This window comes from Neofelis nebulosa, chromosome 5 (assembly GCF_028018385.1).
Source record: "Neofelis nebulosa isolate mNeoNeb1 chromosome 5, mNeoNeb1.pri, whole genome shotgun sequence".
NCBI classification, from domain to species: domain Eukaryota; kingdom Metazoa; phylum Chordata; class Mammalia; order Carnivora; family Felidae; genus Neofelis; species Neofelis nebulosa.
The window spans coordinates 80678373-80691145 of NC_080786.1; the positions used below are offsets into that span (position 1 = coordinate 80678373).

The 12773-nt window shown below is 35.8% G+C and overlaps 1 long non-coding RNA gene across 1 annotated transcript in view; it reads right to left on the reverse strand.

Moving 5' to 3' along the window:
* LOC131511396 (uncharacterized) overlaps positions 1-3944 on the reverse strand; it is a 28773-nt gene extending 24829 nt beyond the window's left edge. Inside the window, exon 1 of the long non-coding RNA XR_009261503.1 lies at positions 3800-3944. This is a non-coding gene — a long non-coding RNA (uncharacterized LOC131511396). The remainder of the gene's footprint in view (positions 1-3799) is intronic.
* Positions 3945-12773: the final 8829 nt, after the last annotated feature.

Below are 12773 nucleotides of genomic sequence, written 5' to 3' on the forward strand. Positions count from 1 at the left end.
TTTGGCCTTGCGCATTTATCACATTACCCTACAGGTCACAGTTTCCCCATCATATATTAATAATTCTTGTCCTATCTAATGAACAAGGTTATTGTCACTGTTCTAGAAAATAGTGGATTTTAACATGGTTTCCAAATTTAAATGCCTGTAATATGTAAGATTACTATTAATTGTAAATTCCTTTGAAATCTTCAGATTAAAACTGAAGATTAAAACTGAACATTAAATCAGTAATACCACGAAAGTGTATGCTAATATGCCAACCCTAGGAAAATATGCTTCTTATTTAAGAAACTTAAAGTAAATATAATAAAGTGTAAAAGAATTTCAATGCATTCATTTAGGCAAACATTTTATTTTCATTCTCTTAATTTCTCTCAAAATCTATGTGTAATTATAGAATTATATTATTTAATAGGCTCAATGAACTTATGTTTTTAAGGAAATATGTTGAGACCTTCACCTCTCCCCTTTGAGAGCATAATGACACATGCAGTTAAATACAGATTCAAGTGTCTTATGCTGGGATCCCCAAAAAACACTCCTTTTTTTTTTCATAAAAGTGTTCAGATATATGGAAAATAACCTCATAATCACCAAGTGCTCACTATGCATATTTAAAGAAGGTTGATTCTTTGCCATATTCTCTTCAAATACATTTTGAGAATGAAGAAAACATTACAGATAAACGTTCAGTCCCTTTGTACCCTTCCTGAATTATGATTTGTGGTGGGTGTGTATATTTCCAGATCACATCTTCTACTGCGCTTATTCATCTGTCTATTACAAGGGGTATTAACTAAGCTTCTCTAACCAAGAGTCCCCAAAACGCAGTGGCTCAAAGAATATCGAAGTTTATTTCTCTCTCAAAGCAGTTTATAGGATGGTAGAAGGTACAGGGTAGGCAGTCTGCTTTGAACCAAGGGATATGGCTCTTTCACCATCTTTAAAGTAGCAGTTGTGAAAGTGTAATCTGGGTTCCTGGAGTCGCTGGGATTCTCCCGAGGTGTCCGTAATCTGCCTTTTTCCAACTGTGTATCTGCATCAGACGAATTTTTCTTCATGTATCTTAAAAAAACAATATTAGTATAGACTGAATGTAGAAACAAATGAGACTATATTTGTCTTGAATAAAGTCATATGTTAAAAAGATTTTCAAAAATGTTGGGGCTCCTGGATGGCTCAGTCGGTTAAGTGTCTGACTTCAGGTCAGGTCATGATCTCATGGTTTGTGGGTTAGAGGCCGCATTGGGATCTTGTGCTGACAGCTCAGAGCCTGGAACCCACTTCTAATTCTGTGACCTTCTCTCTCTGCCTCTCCCCCTGCTTGTGCTCTGTTTCTCTCTCTCAAAAATAAATAAACATTAAAAAAAAGTAAGTGTGCCACTTTTTCAATGAATTCATTTTTATTTATTTATTTAGTTCAATAGTTTTTTAGTTTAATTTTAAAAAATCTATTTTAGGGGTGCCTGGGTGGCTCAGTCGGTTAAGCGTTTGACTTAGGCTTGGGTCATGATCTCACAGTTCTTGATTTCCAGCCCTGCATCGGGCTCTGTGCTGACAGCTCAGAGCCTGGAGTCTGCTTTGGATTCTGTGTCTCCCTCTCTCTCTGACCCTCCCCTACTCATGCTCTGTCTCTCTCTGTCTCAAAAATAAATAAAAACATTATATTTTTAAAATCTATTTTTAACCTATTTTTCATATAATATATTAATATAAAAATTTATTATGTTTTTTATAATGAAATTATATTTGTAATGCCTTGAGTTTAATTTTTAGTATGATAAATATCAATAAATATTTCAACATAAATAAAAGCTGTCTGAGGTTCTAATAGGAAAAGTAGAAAAATGTAATGTCGGGGTGCCCGGGTGGCTCAGTTGGTTAAGTCTCCGACTTTGGCTCAGGTCATGATCTCACAGTTTGTGAGTTTGAGCCCCACATCGGGCTCTGGGCTGACAGCTTAGAGCCTGAAGCCTGCTTCAGATTCTGTGTCCCCTTCTCTCTCTCTGCCCCTTCCCATGCTCATGCTCTGTCTCTCAATAATAAATAAACATTAAAAAAGTAAAAATAAATAAAAAGAACTATTAAAAAAAGAAAAATGTAATGTCTATTCAGTGGCTATCTTCAGTTAAAATTCTTTCCACTATGAAGAAGGGAAAATGAATTTCAAGGAACAACTAGCAATTCAGTGCAATCTGTGTGTTCATAAACAATATATGATTGTGTAACTTAAGAATTTCCATGAATGATATCTTTCACATGCATCCTTCAACATGTTACTTTTTTTGTAACTCAAAATTATGTTTTCCAGATTTATGTATTTAATACATACACATCTAATTCATTCAACTGTTGAATACTGTCTTACCACAGTACTATAGCACAATTTATTTTAACATGTCTTTAATTGGTGGATATACAGAAGGTTTCCAATTATTTAATCTTTTTAAAACTTTTTTTAATGTTTATTTGTTTTTGAGGGAGAGAGAGAGAGAAAGAGAGAGAGTGAGCTGGGGAAGGGGCAGAGAGAGAGGGAGACTCAGAATATGAAGCAGGCTCCAGGCTCTGAGCTGTCTGCACAGAGCCCGACGTGGGGCTCAAACTCACAAACTGAGATCATGACCTGAGCCAAAGTCGGACACTTAACCGACTGAGCCATCCAGACATGCCTCCAATTATTTACTCTTAAGAGCAATGCATTGCAATAAACATTTCCCACCTATCTCTTCGTATCAATATGAGAGTGTTGCTCTAGAGAATTGAAGATTAACTTCTGTGTGGTAGGATATACCTGACTTTCAACTCCTTTACTAAATTGGTGTTAAATCGTTCTCCAAAATGATGGTGCCAATTTGTAAACCACTTGCACAGAGAATCCCTTTGTCCTGTCTGCCTCATTCTTTGGAATTATCAAACCTGTGAATGTTGTCAAGATGGTGCCAGGGGAATGGAAGGTTACTGTTGTTTAGCTTCCACCTCCCTTTTTAGACAGTAGGATAGTTAGATATAGGTTTGATGGCAATCACAAGAATTCTTGATAACAGTGATTACATAATTGAGGTTTATTTCTTTTTTACATAAGAAGTGTGGAGTTAAGCAGTTGCTGGCATTGGTTTTTCAGATCATTAATGTAATCAGGAAAATTAAGCTCAGACATCTTTCTGCTGCATTATTCTAAGTATGTTGGCTTTTCTTCCTCATCATCTTATGGTTGCCAGATGATGGCCACTCCATCACTTCAATATATTGGCCAAAAAAGGTGCCTAATCCCCACTCAAGCAGACTTCTTCTGGTGTAGATTTTGCTCAGAATTTCCTTAATTAACCAACACTAACACATTGTTCTTGTAGCTTTAAATAAGCTAGAAAAAAGATGGGGCATGTCTCTTAAATTTCTTATTTCAAACTGTCTTAGCTTTTTAAGGATCTTTATAGCTTTATAGTGTTGTAAATAGAAAACAAGGTATCTTACATTTTAAGTTCAATTTGACAATCTCTGCCTTTTACTGGAAGTGTTTATTCCTTTAAAGCTAATGTCATTAGGGGCACCTGGGTGGCTCAGTTGGTTAAGCGTCCAACTTAAGCTTAGGTCATGATCTTGTGGTTTGTGAGTCCAAGCCCCTGTCAGGCTCTGTACTGACAGCTTGGAGCCTGGATCCTGCTTTGGATTCTCTGCTTCCCTCTCTCTCTGCCCCTCCCTTGTTCATACTCTCTCTCTCTCAAAAATAAAATAAAAAACATTAAAACATTTTTAAACCTACTGTAATTATTGAAATAGTTGTATTTAAGTCTATTACCTTGGTCATCTGTTCTTGATTTTTCTCATATGTTCATGCCTTCTTTGGGGAGAATAAAAATGTGCTATACAACCTACAGTAGAGTATCGTTATTCAGGTTTTATAAGAAATGATAAAAGGGGCGCCTGGGTGGCTCAGTCAGTTAAGCGACCAACTTCTGGTCAGGTGATGATCTCACAATTCGTGAGTTCCAGCCCTGCATTGAGCTCTGCATTGACAGCTCAGAACCTGGAACCTGCTTTGGATTCTGTGTGTGTCTCTCTCTCTCTGCTCTTCTCTGGCTTGTGCTCTGTCTTTCTCTCTCAAAGATAAATAAATAAACATTAAAAAAAAGAAATGATAAAAAAAAATAAGTTCTTTAGGAAAAGAATCTCAGAGTAGATGGAAGCCCATTCCCAGAAGGGAATGAAAAACATCAGAAATGTAAATATCTAGGAAAGTATTTTATAAAATCCTTATTATTTTTATTATATAAACATTTGTGTGTAAATTTATTACAGGAATATTAACTGTTTGGGGAAAAAAATGATAATATGTTGTAGTTTCCTTCTACCAGGAATGGAAATAGGAGTAGTGGTCTTTTATCCTAGAAAGGATTTTAACCTTAACTTATTTTGGTATTTTTATACTTTGAGCCTTCTGATAACTTTCAAAAACTATTTTTGTAGCTTATATGTGGCTGGTTTTATTTGTTAGGGAGTTTTCACTTTCTATATCCTAATCAGAAGCAGAAGAATATCATCAGTGATTATGAACTTACTATTTGAACCATTATTTATTTTGAAGTGTATCTTTTAGTTTACTAATAAGTGCAGAACTGAATGTTCTGATATTGATTTCTAATTTTATTGCATTGTATTGCATTGTATATTATATTAATTGTTTGACATTTTAAAGGTATTACTTTATGGCTGATGTTACTGAGAAATGATGTGAAGGCTGGAGCTGTTGCCTATCATTTTTTTCTGTAAGGGTATAGTCCAAAAATGAAGCCAATATAGAAATGAGAAATAAAGAGCAAGGTCTAATTATATCAGCCCATAAATCAAGCTGCACCTATTGCCTTACTTAGACTTTCAGTTACACAGTCTATTATTTTCCTTTTTGTCTCAAGCCAGTTTGGGTTGGATTTTTTGTTGTCATTGTGTTCAACCTAATACAGGAAACATGATGAGTTTATTTTTAGATATATTAAGATTGTGTTGTGATGGAATACAATACAGCTCAATCAGAAGATGTGAATTCAAAGTAGAATAGTAAATCATATCAATTCGTCTTTTCAGTAACCCTCTAGTGTAGATGATATTTCCCCCCATCTTACCAATGATAAAACCAAAGATAAGAGAGAGTAAATTAGTCCCCCTAGATCATAGTGTTAATAGTTTTCAGAGCCCAGACTTCTCATTACAGCACTTATATGCTATGGTTACAGGATATTTTGATTCTGACACTGTTGATTGAATTCAGCTGAATTAGTCATTGTAGGCAAACTACTGTAATAATTCCAAATCTCAAAGGATTAAAAGAAGAGAAGGTTATTTCTCCTTATATAAAAATTCAATTCTAGTGGTCTTCTGTGTAGTCATTCAGAAACCTAAGCTTCTTCCAGCCTCTACCAGTCCTGTCCTTTCAGTGAAATAAGGAAAAGACGGAGCATTATCTGTTGAATGTTTATAATCCATCCTGGAAGTGGTACACGTCACTTTTCCTTGGCCAGAACTCAGTCATAAGGACACATTAGCTGCAAGGGAGGCTGAGAATATGGTTTATCTATGTGACTAGGGAAGAGATATTTCAAATATCTACCTTAGCTATGGCCACTTTGATTTATTTATATTGCAGAAATATTTGACTTAAAAATATTAAACATTTTAAAAATTAGGAAGTATATTTTATAATAGATACCCTGAGCCTATACATGATTTTCAATTAAGAGATGTCTGAATCTTAAGTCAGCCAGACTGAGATTCAACTATCAGTAACAACTATCACAAAATAATACTGGCTTAATTAAGCAAGGTAGAAATTTATTTCACGCTCTGTCTTTCATGTAAAAGAAGTTTGAAATTGAGCTTGGAATTAAATTCAGAGCTGATATGGTGTCTCCACCGTCATTACAAATCCAGACTCTATTGGCATGACCTATATTCATGACCTTCTACCATCAAGGCAATCTCATAGCCAATGGAGCCATGAGCATTCCCACCTTCCAACCATATCATCGGCTAGAAAAAGAAATGGAAAAATAGGGGCTTTTCACAGATATCTGCCCTGCTTCTCTTATGAAAATCTCCAAGAAATCTCTCTCAACAACTTTGACTTGTACCTCATTGATTAAAGCTTATTCACTTTGCCACTCTAGCTGTTATGGGAATTGGAGAATTTTGTGTTTTGGCTGTGCACATTATTTGTCCAAACGATACGGGGATTCTATTAGTAGGGGAAGAAAAAAAATATGTAAGTGTGCAGCTCGCTGTCTCTATAACTTCCTGTTCCCATATTTCAGACTTATTCCCTTTCTGATTATTATATTTAGGACATATCAGAGATAGAATGAGATTCAGGGCAAAAGTAAGGACCTGGGCTGGGGTGAAGTAAGAAATTGTGCACATAATTTAGTGCAAGATTTTGTTGTATTCTGTTTCCTAGGATTGGTCAAAAGAGCAATATCAACATGTCTTACTAAACAACTCATACTTCTACATATTACTTCTACTTTCTCTTCATCTACTTTTTTCCCTTCTTTCCTAACTTCCTTTAATACATATTTGTTGAAAACTGTTACATACCACACATTACACCTAGGAATCAGTGGTGAGCGAAACCTTCATGGTTTCTGTCCTTGTGGAGCTTGTATTCTTTGTCTTCATGTATCCAATACCTGTTAACACCTTTCCAGGATGAATTATCCTAAAGACCAAGTTGCATGATTTTCTCTCACTAAAAAACGACAATATTTAGAAATGCAGTGGTTGAGAAGAGACAAGCCTGGATTTGGCTTCCAACTTTATCCTTTACTAATTGAATAACCTTTAAAACATACCTTAATTTCTTTGTATTTCAAGTTCCTCGGTGTTAAAATAAGGATAATAATATCTAATTTATGGAGGTATTGCTATCAGAGTTATAAGTAGAGCAAAATACCTAGACTTCATCCCAATGTATCATACTATAGAATAGCTAGACAACACATATATATCTTCACTGACATAGAAATAAGTGAAGTTGGCAACAAATTAATTAAATTGTCAAGAATACTAAGTTAAAATACAAAGCTATAATATGTCTTACATGATTTGTAATACCTATGCATGAGACATCATAAATATGTTCATTTTAGATATATTCTCACTTCTTGCTTGTTAGAGCTTGTTGTGAGGATTGATTGAAATAATATGTTTAAGATTCTTAACAGTGTGCTTGAGTGATGAACAGTTTCTAAGACATCTTCCCATGATCCCTGATCTTGGTGTTCATACCCTTAGATAATCCCATTGCCTGAGTGTGGATGGGATCAATGGCTTGCTTTTAACCAGTAGAATATAGCAAAGGTAAAAGGATGCCATTCCCATGACTCCATTACATTATATAAAACTCCATATTGCTAGCAGACTTGCTCAAGACACTGTTGGTTGTTAAACTAAGCAACCATGTTGGAACTGTGAGTGGTCTCTGGGATCTGTGTGTAGACTCTGTCTTCTAGCTGACAAGAAGATAGGATCCTCAACCTAATAACTGCAAGGAAATTAATTCTGCTAACTACCTGAGTGAGCTTGAAAGCATATTCTTTCTGAGGAGAGCCTTCAGTTGAGAATACTTCCCAATCAACATCTTGAATTCAGCTTTGTAAAACCCCATGAAGCCATGACCGGATTCCTGACCTACAGAACCTAGGAGATAATAAATGTATGTTATTTGAAGTCATTAGCTTTTTGGTAGTTTTCTATGCAATAATAGATGACTAATACAGCTTGGCACAAAAAAGTGCTTACAAGAACAATAATTTTTAAGTTAATAATGAGAAAGTTAAAAATTCTTAGTATGTCACTTAATACTATTGACTCAACTTCAATATACTTTAATAGAGTCATTATTCAAGAGGTTTAGCTTTAAACATACTAGATTATTTGCTATTTCTGAAACATCTTCATATTCCCTGACTGTACTTGTGGTTGTTTTATTCACTTGAAATGCCTTACTCTCTTTATCTTTACCTGAAGTCATTCTAAATTTTTTTAAGGCTCATTTTAGGCACTATCCACTTCATGGAGATTTTCCAAGTGTATTGGCTACAATTAATTTATAATTCTCCTATGTTTCCATACCATCTACTCTTCATTGTTATCAAAACTCTTATCATATTATCAGATCATTAATTACATAACATTTGCTTTATTTATTTATATTTGCCTGCTTTTAAAAACAAAATATTTTGGGGAACCTGGGTGGCTTACTTGGTTAAGCGTCTGACTTCTGCTCAGGTCATGATCTCTCGGTTTGTGAGTTTGAGGCTTGTGCTGGACTCTGCTGACAGCTCAGAGCCTGGAGCCTGCTTCGGATTCTTTGTCTCCCTCTCTTTCTGCCCCTCCGCCACTCGTGCTCTATCGCTCTCACAAATGAATGAACACTAATTTTTTTTTTAATAAAGTATTTCAATTCCAATTATTTTATTGTAGACAGACTTAATAATTTAAGCATTCTTTCTGGATAACTCAGTCTTTGTTTGAAGGACTAGGAACATGCTTAGTTCTTTAAATATATATATATTTCTTAATATTTATTTATTTCTGAGACAGAGACAGAGCATGAGTGGGGGAGGGGCAGAGAGAGAGAGGGAGACACAGAATCAGAAGCAGGCTCCAGGCTCTGAGCTGTCAGCACAGAGCCCGACACGGGGCTCAAAATCACGGACCGTGAAATCATGACCTGAGCCAAAGTTGGTTGCTCAACTGACTGAGCCACCCAGGCGCCCCAGAGTTCTTTAGATTTCTAGCCTGCCACTCCCACACTGGCTTCTCCCAAAAATGATATGGATTCATGTGGGGGAAAAAGTAAGTAGTCTTATGGCCTAAGGGTGATGCAACTTGATGTGGCATCTTCTATATTTTTGCTTGAAGTCACATGGTTTCTGCTGCTCCTTGGACTGGTGGTAAGTGAAGTATGACTTGTTCTGTCCTTTTTCTCCAAATGAGAAAACAAGGTAGTGTCTGAGGATGAGGACTCTCCCCATTTAATTTCCCTTTGATACCTTTGGGTCTCTTTCCCAAGGTAGGCAGATTTGCCCACAGAGACTAAAGAAGCAAGGTCATTGCTCAGGACCTCTTTCCTTCATACTACTAAACACCATTTCCATGCCATTGCTCCTGTGCCTGTGTGTACAATTCTGAAAGTGGTGCCTAGCTGAAGGCAAGGTTCTTCTACAGGCCCTTACCCCTCCCTGCTCTTGGAAGGCATATCCCAGGAGTTTCCACAATCTTAGGCTCCTCCATCCTAGTGAAAAGTTTCTAAAACCTCTAATAATTGGGGCGCCTGGGTGGCGCAGTCGGTTAAGCGTCCGACTTCAGCCAGGTCACGATCTCGCGGTCCGTGAGTTCGAGCCCCGCATCAGGCTCTGGGTTGATGGCTCGGAGCCTGGAGCCTGTTTCTGATTCTGTGTCTCCCTCTCTCTCTGCCCCTCCCCCGTTCATGCTCTGTCTCTCTCTGTCCCAAAAATAAATAAAAAACGTTGAAAAAAAAAATTTAAAACCTCTAATAATTATCACTAAGCTTCAGGTTCTGCTAGTAAAGTAAAAAACACAGGAACATTGTCACCTAAACTCATACATAGTCTGCTCTCTACTTTTTTCTTCTCAAAATTTCTCTGATTAAAAGATTTCTCCTTTCTCTACTATCTTTCTGCTAAGTAGGACATTGAGTCTCATGGGATAGATGAAAAGTTACCTTCTTTGTACTCTAGGAAAAAAATTGTCTAAGCCTAGTAGTCCCGACGTTTGTCAGAATTAATGAATTAATCTTGAAAATGTAAATGTTTTCTTTAAATAAGTATGAACTTATGACTACTGTCTTGCCTCAAAATTCTATTTTTGAGACTTCTTTTTCCAGCTCCAAAGAAGTAACTAGTGCATTTGCCCTTCTTCCATAAACAACTGTAAAATCAGACAAAATACATGAAGCAATTTTTCTTAGTCATTAGATCTCAGGCAGTACAAGCATATGGCCCTGACATAAAGGAAAAAAAATATATGTATATATTATATGTATATATATATATATATATATAGTGTATATATATATATATATATATACACACTATATATATATATATATATATATATATATATATATATAAAATAGGCCCTATAATATGTCCCAGATTTCTGCTTAAAAGCAGACTAGACTGTGGTACAGGTAGGGAAAACCCAAGAGAAGAACAGTCTTGCTGAGTTAAGGAGAAAAAATTGCAGTTCTGGTAAATTGTGGCACTTAGAATTTGCATAGATTACTAGGTGGGATAGATCTATATGGGAAAAGCACTTTAGAAATATTCATGAGGATCTCCTTCTGTGTGTTGCTTTACATTTGTAGTGTGAAACTCCATGGGACTTAGAAAATCTAGAATCATCCTAAAAAAGCTTAAAAGCAATTCTTGAAAATATCAACCAGGTTCACAAGTATCTTACTTGCATTTTAAAACAAATTCTCTTGAAATATAATAAAATCCAAACACTCAAAAACATATTTATAGAGCTTGACATTCAAGCCAAAATTAACAGACATACAGTGAGGCAGAAAAAATGAGAATGGTCATCAGAGGAATAATCAGTCTATTAAAAAAAAGGCCCCAAATGACAAAGATGATAGAATTATTAAACAACTACTTTAAAATATCTGTTGTGTGTGTGTGTGTGTGTGTGTGTGTGTGTATATATATATATATATATATATGCTCAAGGATTTATAAAACTAACATGAACACAATAAGGAAAGGGATGAAAGAAAAAAATCAAATGGGAGTTGTACAGCCAAAAACCACAATAGTTGCTTAGACACTGCAGAAGAAAAGATGAATAAACTTGAAGGCATAACAGTAAAAATCATTTGAGCTGAAATACAAAGATAAATAGATTGAAAAAAAAGAGAATTACTTATCTTTGTGACAATATAAAGAAGACTAAAACATGTAATTAGAGTTCCAAGTAAGTGGGTATGTGGTGGAGTGGCAGAATAAATATTTGAAGAAATAATGGCTAAAGTTGTTTGAAATATGATTAAATCTGTAAATCCATAGATTCAATAAAAGCAGGATAAACGAAGAGAAATCCACACTGAGAGACATCAAAATTAAATTGTTAAAAGCCAATGACAAAAGGGAAAAATCAAAAGAAGCCAGAGGAAATTTTATATATAAATGATGTAGAAGTATTTCCATAGGCTGATATTTAGAAATAATGGAAACTACAGAAAAATGAAATGACAGCTAGGTGCTGAGTGAGACAATGGAAAAGAAAAAAAAAAGATCAATCTAGGATTCTCTATATGTTGAAAATACTTTTCAAAATGAAGTTGAGATAAAGACTTTGTTTTTTAGACAAACTAAAGCTAAGAGAATTCATTGATGCAGTCTTGGGGTCAATATACTCATATATTTCCTAGCTCCATCCACTGAGATAACCTAGAGCCAGTGGCACCCCAGTAGCAATGAGCACACCTAGCATTCAGATCTTGGTTTCTAAAAAACTTTCTCAACTTTCTGTTACAGTTCTGATGTGTAAAGAGCTTGGACATTCTCATTCTATCATTACAACAAGAAAAAGCTGTGCAAACTGGACATCAGTGACTTCTCTTGGACCTATTAGAGAACTAAGGACACAGGACAGTCCAACACTCTGATATTTGGAGAGACAGGTACATCCAGAGTGATGCAGCTAAAATTCATTTACCTGAAGGGAAGCCCTGGGAACCATAAACCTATAGGAACACTTAACTGGTAATTTTGATGAACTCCCAGAGGTTTCCTCTGGAGTAGCACGAGACTAAGAAACTGCTGAGCCTTGTAGTCTTAAGGAGACCCCCAAATGTTTGTGAGTTTTACATCCAGAAACCCAACCAGGTCACCATGGTGAAGATTCAAGAAAGGTTTTCTTATGGGTCTACTGGGGAAAGGAAGAGTAATTGTATTAGTTTTCTAGGGCTGCCATAACAAGGTACCACAGATAGGTATGGCTTAAAACATATTCTTTCACAGTTCTGAAGCTAGAAGTCTGAAACTAAGGTGTCAGTAAGGTCATGGTCCCTCTGAAATATGTAGGGGAAAATCCTTCATTGCTTCTTTCTAGCTTCTGATGGTGGTCATTGGTCCTTGGTATTTATTGGCTTGTGACTGTATCACTCAAATCTCTGCCTCTGTCATCACATGGCATTCTCTCTGCATGTCTGCGTCCTGATTTCCTTCTTCTTATAACGATACCAATCATAGAAGATTCAGGTCACCCTAATGATCTTACCTTGACTGAATCTTCAAAGACCCTTTTTCCAAATGAAGTCTATATTTTCAGGTATTGGAAGTTAGGAATTCTACATATTTATTTTGGTGAGGGGGGCGCAGAGCACAATTCAATTCATACTAGTAATCATTGTGGAATATACTCAGAACTTTCATGACAATACTATTCAAGAGAAAGGACTTTTTCAGAGCCATATCACAAATCAGGTAAGGAAATTCCTTCCACCTCTTTTCCTTACAGCCTTATGTCTCAGCTAAGAGAAAAAGTTAACAAAATATACTCAATGGGGGTTGGAAAAAAAGAAAAAAAAACCTCTGCCACTGGAGAAACGTTTGTGAAAGTCACAGTCCTGAGACATAGGTCCACTAAAAGACTGAAATTTTAATCAGAGGATTATGAAACACTTCCTCTACCACCATACCACCACCCCGGCAGGGTTCCAGCATAATAACAGTGAATTATAACAGAAA